Source organism: Camellia sinensis, chromosome 1 (assembly GCF_055761805.1).
Source record: "Camellia sinensis isolate YWXY chromosome 1, ASM5576180v1, whole genome shotgun sequence".
Classification (NCBI taxonomy): domain Eukaryota; kingdom Viridiplantae; phylum Streptophyta; class Magnoliopsida; order Ericales; family Theaceae; genus Camellia; species Camellia sinensis.
Window position 1 is genome coordinate 121,412,369 of NC_138961.1, and position 9,935 is coordinate 121,422,303.

The 9,935-nt window shown below is 34.6% G+C and overlaps 1 pseudogene across 1 annotated transcript; it reads right to left on the reverse strand.

The window, feature by feature from the left end:
* Positions 1-1,046: 1,046 nt before the first annotated feature.
* Positions 1,047-3,215, reverse strand: LOC114301892 (low affinity inorganic phosphate transporter 4 pseudogene; annotated as a pseudogene). The gene has a single exon (XR_014328436.1). The product of XR_014328436.1 is annotated as a low affinity inorganic phosphate transporter 4 pseudogene (transcript).
* Between the last annotated feature and the right edge of the window lie 6,720 nt (positions 3,216-9,935).

A 9,935-nucleotide genomic window follows, 5' to 3' on the forward strand; every position in this document is an offset into this window, starting at 1 on the left:
GAAGGAGTACTAGATGAGTCTCTCTCATCTTTGCATTTTACTTGTGATTACTTCTTATAATGTATAGCATGCTATACCATGAGACTATGTGCTTAGTTGCTATATCTCTCTGATTGCTCCTTGTATGGAGTTCTTAATGGCTAAGTTGGAATGGTTCTGATCTCTTCGCACGGCGAAAATTTTGATTTTTCATGAGATTCCTGCTTTTTCCAACCTTTTTTCTAAAAAAGATATAGCGAGAGATTAGAACATTCCAAAATAGGTGATTTGGTCTATACTTGTTGCTCCATATAGTACAAATAGCAATAATGATTGGGTTATATGATCATGTTGTGTTAATAATTCCTATATCATGAAATAATAGATGTCGATCTCTGATCGCGTAAGCAGAGATGCTCAATTCATGACCTTTCCCCTCCTACGTTCCCTAGCCAAGACACTTTTGGATACGACAGATCATGGCCTTTGGGTACAAGTCACGATTTTTTTAGTTTTCCTCAAAAGATTAAGTGGCGACTCAGAATTTGGTGATGTAGTCCGTTTTTGACATTTCTTGTGATTATTGAATTTTCTATGGAATGCCAGATTTTGACTCTGATTCTGTTTTGCATTACACTCATGGAACCAGTTTGAGGGTTCAAACTGCCTGGCGCACTCGAACCTCTCGGTTCGGAAGATCCCAGAATAGGGGCGAGGACGATTAACCCCGAGCCGACCCCAAAATCATTTGGGGATTCACAAACCAACACCACACCTGATCCTATAGAGGGAAAATGAGAAAATTATATATCTTATTTTGTGTGATTATCTTCTTATTAGTTGGTGATTACACTAATTTTGAGCGCCTATTCATGAACACTACGTGTGAAATTCTTTTTCTTTTCACCATGAATATAAAAGATACATTGCCGAATCATATTAAATCAAGTTCTCTTTCAGTTTGTATGAATGTTTTAGTATTTGTTCAACATTGCAGGGGGAAAAAAATGGACAAAAGGGCATATGACTGGGATTAATAAAGGAGGTAAAAGAAGACAGACTTTCTTTTCTTAGTAAATACTTATCCATTAATTACATATATCATATAATTTTCATCATTCTTTAACAAAAAAAAAAAAAAAAAAAAAAAAAAAACGCACTCATCTTGACCAGAATTGTGCAAATGATGATCACAACATCAGCACTTCTTATTTGTTTGGAGGAAGGCATATACCATAAAGCACAACACAAAACACCAACCTTAATCCTATCAGGCAAAAAAATCAGTATCTTTTCGCCCATTTTATTGCTATTCCCCCTTTTCTTAATTACTAGTTTAGTTTCTTCTATTAATCCCATGTGCTTGGCTTGTCGATATAATTTTTTCTTCATAAGCCAAGCAAACAGAAGGGTCATTAATTGTTTCCCTCCCACATATCTTCCTGTCGAGCCGTCGCGAATGATCTTCCTGTCATCTGGGTTTCATTCCCGCCCTGCCCTCCATCCTCACCTGATATTTCCTCTAATGATCGCCCCTTCGTCTCCGTCACCAAAAATGTACAACAAAATCCAAGCATGTTTGTAAATGCCAAAAATATCATTGCTGCCTTAATCTTCGATCTGTTACCACTCAATGTATAACTTTGCACCCCGAATGCACCGACCATTGCACCGGCCTTCCCTGAGGCTGCACTTATGGCATGACACGTGGATCTCAGGCGAGTCGGGAACAGTTCTGCTGGAAGCACGAAAGTCGTACTGTTGGGACCAAAATTCGCAAAGAAAAAGGTCAGTCCATAGAGAACCGCAAAGTACCATTTGTGTTCCGTGGTGTTGAGGAAATCGTATTTGAGACCCAGAATAAGCATGAAGACGGACATCATGAAGAAGCCGACTAGTTGGATGTAGTATCGGCCAATGCTTTCAATGAAAACCACTGTGAACCAGTAACCAGGGAATGTCCCAAACAAGGCTATTATGAACATGGCCTTTGAAGTTTCGAAAACTTCTCTAAGAGCACTGACATTGGTAGCTTTGTTTGTGAGACCCATGGTTGGAAATATGTCTTTCTGAGCTAGGTTTTGGCTATAGAAAGCTATGTCTAACAAGAACCATGTGGTCGCAGTACCTATTAAATGACGCCCATGTCGGTCAAAGAACTCTCTAGACCATAATGAGTAGTCATTGTTAGCCTTAAACTGAGCCACCTTGTCCTGCTCGTCCTGGATTTCGATTTCAAGAACCTTACCCATGTCGGCTGCAGCTTGTTTTGCATTTCCTTCAATGAGGGCAGTGTACCGGCCTGTTTCGGGCATCTTCATCCGCCAATAGTAAGTCAAGATCGCTGGGAGAGCTCCGAGCATCAACACGATCCGCCACATGAAATCGGCCTCGGGTTCAGTGGAGGTGACTGGGTCAATATGGAATGCTGGCCCTTCAAACTTCCAGAGGAAGACTGCGGAAAGAGTCATGGAAACCAGCCCGGCGAAAATAATCCCAACACCTTGCATGGCAAAAACTGCAGCAATAAATGCCCCTCGGGTTTGCTTGTTGGCATATTCAGACATGATGGTGGCAGACAAGGGATAATCACCGCCAATGCCGAACCCTAGCCAGAACCTAAAGAAACAAAGGGTTAACATGACTGATTTTGGATTAGAACCGAAAGATAGGCCAGAACATATGGCACAGATGACCATGAGAATGAGAGTGACACCATAAACTTTCTTTCGGCCTAGTTTGTCACCGAGCCAGCCGAATACTAACTGACCAGTGAGGGTTCCAACTAAGGCAACTCCGATAACAAAGTTGTTGATGCCTACAGGGAGCTTTCCCGGCTTGCCAACGTTTCTAGGATCGTAGTAATAAAGGCGGCCCAAGAGCTTGGAGATAGTGGCAATGCAGAAAAGATCATAAGCATCAGTGAAAAAACCCATGCCAGCTATGACAATGGCAGTAACATGGTACCATTGTGTACGGGCAGTGTCTAGAGCATTAAGCACAGCAAGATTGTTGCTTGCCATTTTTGTTGAGCGAGAGAGAGAGAGAGATGGGCCTTGCTTGCTGAGCTTGTTGTGTGGTTGGGCTCATTATATACTTGGTTTTTTTTTATTTTATTTGTGGTGGTCATGGTAGGAAAGTATTGTAAATGAAAGGGCGTTTAAAACAAGGTCCTTCTGGGTGATAACAATAAATTAATAAAGAAAGTTATACAGAGGGATATTCTTTTGCTTAGTAAAAATAAAGGATATGCCTCATGAAATTTCAATGTCAATGCGAGGAAGGACAATCATGTGACAGCTTTGCTAGCCCGCGGCCAGAAGCCAAGAATGCACCAAGTCAGCCTCAACCCGGCTTGTTAGTTAGCTAAATTTCAATAAAACTAGGTGCACATAAATAAAATTAGAAGTGATAAATTCAACTCAAACTCATGAATTTGTCAAATTATACTCATTTAAAACTCATATTAATCCACCCAAATCAATAAGGGAAAAGTTAGGGATCATGAAAATTTTTTCTTGAAAATGATCATGAAAGATTTATGATCTTTGGATTACCTTGATTAGTGTGTGGGACTTTATTCTAAAGTGTAATCCAAAGGTCACAAAGCTTTCATGATTATTTTCATGAAAGGTTTTTCATGATACCTACCATTGCTGAATCAATAAATAGGCTTAAATTCGTTGCTCATTGCCAACCCAATTAAAATTAAGTTTAATGGGTTGGACATAGGTACCCATTTAAGCTAGGGCTGAGCAAGGAATCCGTGAAATCCGTAATCCGATCCAGTCCAGTCCAATCCGATAGGTTTGGATTAGTTTTTTGAATCCGCGGTTCGGTTCCGGATTGAAGAATTAAAAATCCGTAGTCCACGGATTGGTTCTGGATTGAACCCCGCGGTTCCGGATTGGAACCGATCCGGACCGTATACAAATAGTCTATATTTTTATTGTATATCCTTCCCCATAGTATCTTCTTTTATTCTATATAAAATCTAAACTCAAACCTAAAACCGTATAATATCTTATTTTATTACTTTTGTTTGTATTTTCTTATGGTTGTTTAAATTCAAGAACAATATGTCACTATTATAGAAAAACATGTTGCTATTATGGAAATGATATAGCGCTATATTTATATTTTTATGAAATTAAAGTGTTATATATATATATTTTTTTGTTATTTAATTATGTGAATCCGTGGTCCTAAACCGATCCAATCCGTATTTAAATGGATTGGTTCAGATTGGTTCCATGATTTAAACGGATTGGATTGGTTTTAATTTTTCAGGAACCGTAGATAACGGATTGGTCCTGGTTTTACCCCAATCCGGACCATGCTCACCCCTAATTTAAGCCCTCACTTCTATCAGCAATTCTAAAATTTTGTAAATAATTTTTTTTAAATAAAAACTAAAAAATAAAATAACATTTTTTAAGAAAAAATGAATTTTTTAAATAAAAAAGTTTGAAAAATAAAAATAATCATTTTTAAAAAGAATGAGCCACAAACAAAAGAGAAAAGAAGAGAGAGACAGAGAGAAATGAAGTAAATGATAGGTTTGGTTTATTTGTTCAGCCCGCATGCAACTCAACCCAACCCATGTAAGCTTACTTATTAAATGGGTGGGTTTGGATTTGATTGTTTTAAATGTTCAATCCGTCTTGACCCGCCCAAATTCGCCTATTTGCCACCTCTAAATAAGAGAATGTAAAAATATGCATTGCACTGAAAAGTAAACAAAAAATGAAATATTTTTTGTGCACGTTTCTTGTGTTTCATTTCTATACACCTAACATTAATGATTCAACTTTTGCAAAGAAAATATCTCTTCAAAAATAAAATTCATACAAAAAAACTCGATAAAAATGATATGATAAGACTATTCTTATATTATTCTTGCAAATAAAATTATCTCTATAAATATTTTGTTTTAAAGAAAATGTGCACATTTGAGTCATATATCATTATATTTGAAAATTTTGTACGAATTTGTTTATTTGTATATCCTTATTTTTTACTAAAAGAGTCATATAGCTAATTAAGAAGCCCAAAATAATGGGGCTCCGCACAATTTTAGCTTATGCATGAAGTTGAAATCTTTTTCGAATAAACTGGGAATGAAATTGTTGTTTTTTCTGGCATGGTGTGGTGGGTCATTGTCTGGAGAATTTGTTTGATTATAAACAGTAGGCTTCCATGGTTTGTTTGATTATGAGAAGTTAGCTGTCATTTAGCTGCCTTGGTTCTAATGTAAAAATCATTGTTTGCGTTGTTAGTTTGTAACTATTTGTCTCATATCCTTACTGCCGAAATAAGATTTTATATATGATAAATGCATTCTATTGATTTATTCTATTTAAAGAAAAAGGTCTTTGGGAGCAATGTTCTAAAATCTGACTGCTGAACGAATCAAAAAAGAGATCGGGTGGCGGCTCACCGGTTCAATTGTTTTGTTGAATCGAAATCGAACCGTGACATCATAAATATATTACAAATTATTTTTAAATAAAAATAAAAATTATAAAATTATAAATTAAAAAAAAAGAAAATTTTAAATTATCTTAAATAATTCTCCTAATGTTTTTTTATTTTTTACTAAAAAATATAAAAGCATATTTTAAAATGTTATTAATTTTAATTTTGAAAACAAAACAAATATTCAACTTTTCCTCTATATGATTTTAGTTTAAATAATTTGATTGAAAGAGGAGTAAAAATTTTAAAGGGATATTAAAATTTCAAGTCTCCCTCCAATAAATTTGATTAAAATAATTTAATTAAATCCCACATAGGTTTCTTAAGTTTTTTTGAAAGAATTTTTTTCTTATAAATAAGTAGAGACCTTTCACAATAATTTCAAACTCTCAACGGGATTCCTCACACAAGAGAAGACCCTTGAAAGAGAGTTTCAAATCCAATTTTCCATGTAATATATATATATATATATATATATATTATGAAAGAAAGAAAGAAAGAATAAAAAACAATTTAAAAAATTCTTCAACCCAGCAAATCATAATCGGGTCATCCGAATCAGTGGTTCAACCGTCGGTTTTACTGGTTTTCTCTAAATATGTCCATTTTCGATTTCGAACGGTTCAAAAGGTATATCCAGACCGATCGACGGTTCAACCAGTTGAACTGGCCTGTCCGGTGCGGTTTTTAAAACCATGTTTGGGAGGTTTGGCTTAATGGTCTAATTTAGGGTTTGGTAAGAGAAAGATCAGGAGTTCAAGCTGATGGAACAGTGGTAAATTCTTTCAGTTATATTTTAATGATACTAATATACTAATTAACGTTATCTTTGTAAAAATATAATATATATATATATATATATATAAATTCCTAATCATGTTATGATGAGATTTATGTAGGGGTGTGCGCGGTGAGGGTCGGTGCGATTTGAGAGAAAAATAGAAACCGTATAGCGGGTGACGGATTGATAAAAGTATCACTAGAATTTGCCATTTTTATTATCAAAAATCGGCGGTTCGGTTGGCAAATAATGACGGATTTGTCTTGGCGGTTTGGGCGGATTGGCGGTTTATAAAAAACATAATTCAAATTACAAAACTTAAATCAAAGAGTAAAAAATAGATGAGAGATACCGTGATAAGCATCTTGCGAAGCTTTCTTTTGATGTAGCAAGTGTAACAACAACATGATAATATCATCGACTATGCCATCAGTTCATTACAAGCATCTGTGGAAGATACAATGATCAAATACAATACATAAAATTAATATCATTCAGGGTTTACAATATATTGAAAATGTTTACTGTTGAAAAATATTTAGATTGTTGCAAAGTTTGCAACATGGCCAAAAAAAAAAAAAAAAAAAAAAAAAAAAGATTGAAAAGTGAATTGGAATCCAACTTTATTTTGGATTACTGACATCTTGAATTCCACTCGAGCAGTAATGTAATACTATATTCTAAGGTATAGAACAATAAGCAAACTTAAGTAAAAAAGAATTTTTAAAATCTTATAAAACATGATTTAATAGCGGTGCGGGTCGGTGCGGTTTGGAAGAAAAATAGAAACTGGCGGATTGATAAAAGTGTCACTAGAATTTGCCGTTTTTCTTACCAAAAATCGGCGGTCCGATTGGCAAATAATAACGAATTTGCCTTGGCGATGCAGTTCGGTGCGGTTTTGGCGATTTCGACGGTTTCGGCGGTATTATGCACACCCCTAAATTTATGTACACATAATATAAAAAAAAAGTTATCTGAAAAGTGTCAAAAAAATATGGTCCGACTGAATAGGTTAATCTCAATCATTTGGGAGCTTTTAATGGCCTAAATATATACAATAAGTTGCTTAAAACACTACCCATTACTTGCATAATACTAATCCACACAATATGTAAGATCTATCACCACGGTAATAGTTTGTAAAATTTTAAGTAGTTGAGTGTGTATCTCTAGTGAAGTGGTAAATTTTAAGCTGAAATAAAGTATAGAAATTACATGCTAAACCAAACTCCTTTCCTAATATGCTGGTGGCAAGGTGGACAGTGTGCTAGTGACTTGCGAGGCTCAAATTAAATAATTTAATCTCAGGTCGGGTAATGGTACTTACTTTAATTGAATTATGTAAAATTACTAACACTAATTAACGATCCGTTCGTTTAGACGGATAATATTTTTTGAAAAATATTATCTACATTTTCAAGTGTTTAGTATAATGAAAAACAAAAATCAATGGAAAATATTTTCTATAGTCAACATAAAACAAGTTTATATGGACAGAAATTATTTTTCACTTTTAACAGGTGGAAAACGTTTTTCGGAGTAAAGTGTTATCAATATCACCATACTACCACCGCCACTCTCGCCTCCATCACCACAACACTATCACCATGGCCACTGTCACAATCACTGTCGTTATCACTGCTGCCCCCCCCCCCCCACTACCATGCCTCCCCATCCACCTCCATCTTCGTTTCACCACTACTACCACCAAACATAGAAAAATATTTTCTTCAAAAAAAATTTTAAAAAAATAAGTTTTTCTTAGAAAATATTTTCCGTCCAAACAAACAGAACGGTAATATAGTAACACCTGCCCTAATTGTTGATGTGTTACTACTACATAAGCATACAACACTTTAGTAATAAAAGAGAAATTTGATCAAAACTTCCTCGTAACAAAATGTTTAAGCATTAAAGATAAGTACATAAATTTTATCTTAAGAAAGATAACACACATCACTATTATCAAAATATTTTTAGTGACTAATTTCATATTTAAGACTTTAATACAACTTTTTATCTAGATATCGATTTTTAAAAAAATTAGTAATTTTAGAATGCACTCGTCAAGATCTATCAAATGAAATTTATGTTGGCCACGAAATTCTAAAAAAATAAAAATGTAAAATTTTTTTTAGGTTTTTGTAATTAGCAATCCCGTTTGACAAAACTCCTTTCAGTTGTAATTTTATTCATTCTTATGTTTCAGTGAGGATGTAAGTGTTGAGATGCGAATTCAACCCGAATTGTGCCTGTGCAGAGGAGTTTGTGATATTGAGGCTTTCATGTTTGCCACTTCACTGACCGTGTACCGGGATTGAGTTACCCGGTCAACTCGTAGGGGTCTAGGGGTAGTGCTCCTGAAGCCAAAGTGGTTTGACCGCTTGAGCAGTCAAATGTGCACTCGAGCGGTGAATGGCATCATACAGGACTTTTATAGGGTGCCTAAACTTCTGGGAAGTAAGTTTTACCACTCGAGCGGTGAAAGTTGCGCTCAAGCGGTCGGCCTATATGTTTTGCATTGCCTTTACTGACATCGCTCGAGTGGTGAAGTGTGTAATTAAGCGGTCTCCGCGGCTCTATTTTATATAAATTGTGCCGTTAGTTATTTTTAGGGTTTGAGTCGTCCAGAATCTTAGAGAGAAAGAAAAGACAAAGTGTTTTCTACTGGAGGCTATTTATGAGTTTCATTGGTGTATAGAAAGTGATCAATTGATCAATGAACTACAGATTGTCAAACATCAAGGGTTGTTTCTTCTATGATGTTCACAAAAGAGAAAGAGTTATTCTTCGGTGGATTCCGGGAAATTTGGGCCTGAACCCTTGCTGGATTCCGAAGTAACTCATCATTGTGGATTCAACATCAGCGTTGTGGATTTATTGTTGGACAAGACAATTCTGAGGTGAAGACGGTAGTAGAAGAGGCCCATTGGGGTCGGTTCAATTCGGGCATGGATTCGCCAGGTAATTGAGAGTCACTTGTGTAATTCCTTTTTGTCTTCTTAATGGATTGTTTTTTAGTTTTGGCCCATAACTTTTTTTATCATAATTGGAGGCGCTACAATTGTGATTTTTTTTTTCCATTTAAATCATTGTGTCAATTTGTCTTGATTGTTTGATTGGAATTATTATTTATTTTTTAAAATTGAAACATAATTACGAATCAATATCTCGGGAATTTTAGAATTTTCAATTTTTATTGTCAAAACTAACGTTACTATGTTTCACAATAAAATTTACTCTGAAATTTTAACATTTAAATATTGAAATACTATCACTATCACTAAATACCATAATCACTATAACTGTTATTGCCACAAATACAAATATTGAATAAAAAATATTATTAAAACAATGAAATAATAATGTTAGCAACGTAAAATTTTACTATTACATTAAAACATCATCAACAAACAAAAGACATATTGGATATTGCCATAACAAACCAGAGTAAAATTTCACTTTTAAACAGAGCATCAACAAACAAAACATAAGATACATATTTCCAGAGGACACCAAAATAAAGTTAATCTAATGATAAACAAAAACATCATTATTCAATCATATTCAATAAAAAAACCATCATAGCAAATGAAAATACCCATTGTTTAATTTTCAATCTCATCTAGAAAAACTTTCAATAATTATTCACTCTTTCATTCAAAAAAATAAATGAAATATACATCAAACTCGT